The following is a 1579-nucleotide window of genomic DNA, read 5'->3' as shown; positions in this document are numbered from 1 at the left end:
CAGTCACATGCCCTTTCATCACTTGCAGATTTCATTTTCACAACTTAGTCTGTTGCCCTTCACTTTTTTGCCACTGAGTTTGTGTTTTGACACTAAGTTGATGGGAATTGATTATTTAAGCGTCATCTAAAGAGCTTATATTAATTGGGTAAATTGCATAAGACTCACATGTATTTTGAAAAGATTCCCATATGCCGCTGATTAGCTGGGGTTGATCCAAGCAGCTGTTGCACTTTTCTCCTGTAACATAAAAGTTTGCTTTTAGGACAGAAAACAGGTTAAGACCATATATGTAGTTTACATCTATCAAAATAAAACCAAAGTCACTGTTACCAAAAGAGTAACCATGTGTTATCAAATTTCCTAACATTTTGCTTCATCTTACTTTGGATGCCCATGGTTAGGAGAGAAGCAGAAATCTGCTCAATCATAAGAAAGACTTTTATTGCTACAGGGAGTGAGATCTTGTTGCAGGTGACAAGGCAGGATTAGAGTGTGTTTAGAAAAATAATGAAGAGGGGAATGTGAGTGTGAGCTATCGTGGCATCTGTGTATAACCCAATATGGCGGCATCCTTCTGAATGTAAATAACATAGCCGGCTTAATTAGCTTAATCAAGCGTTAATTGAACTAAGGAAAATTTAGCAATATACTTTCCCTGCTTGGTGTGATAAATACAGCAGCAGCTGCTGGTGGACGGGCTACAAACAGACATCAAGAAGAAATCCCACCCTCACAGCCATTTACTGTACCAAACCCCTTAATGTAACTTGTAAAGATGTAGGTATTGGCGTATTCACACATTCATTTGCAGTGTCCACTTCCTGTCCAGTAAATTTGGCAGGACGGAATTTGAAAACCTATAGGTCTGACTCATGTATGCGGCTGAAGGAGTAAAAGATAGAATGGGTGAAGAATCCTGTTATACAGTCCTAGTAGACCGAGAACCACCTGATTGCTACTGTAGTTGGAATCAAGGGCTGAGCTGCATGGTGGCCTGGGGGACAATCATGAAAACACAGACCCACTGATATCCTCAAAAACCCACAATCAAAAGGGGAGTCAGGCACGGTGGCCAACCACTTGGCCGTTAAGCCACATGGTGGCCCGATGAGCAGGCAAACACACTATGGGGCTAAGGGGGTACAAGACAGAGGAGAGAATAGGATGGCCAGTGACATGTGAACAGGACAAGGCAGGGATGGATTCTGACATAGGTACCATACTACTTTGTTTAAATATGCCCAAGTGCATAGCAATGTTTTAGTGCAAGTCTTAGACAATGGTATCTCTGAATGACACCGCAGTCTGACTCTTCCTGAAGGCCCTGAGAAGTTGTTTGTATGCACTTGCTGCCTTGACACTTGCTGATGTGCGTGTGCTCTGCTTGAGCAGTAAAGGGGAGATCACATGCAGAGATGATTTTCTGTAGCTTCTCAGTCCGAGAGTAAAATAAAATCTTCTCGTTATTATAGGAACCAAGTCTCTGGCTGGAAATTTCTACAACAGAGCATTTAGTCATTTATAGAAAATATACAGAGCCAATGAAGGAACCAGATGTCACAGCACAGTATACACA

Source organism: Brienomyrus brachyistius, unplaced genomic scaffold (genome assembly GCF_023856365.1).
Source record: "Brienomyrus brachyistius isolate T26 unplaced genomic scaffold, BBRACH_0.4 scaffold251, whole genome shotgun sequence".
In the NCBI taxonomy this organism is placed as follows: Eukaryota; Metazoa; Chordata; class Actinopteri; order Osteoglossiformes; family Mormyridae; genus Brienomyrus; species Brienomyrus brachyistius.
Note: the sequence above shows the minus strand (reverse complement) of the source record.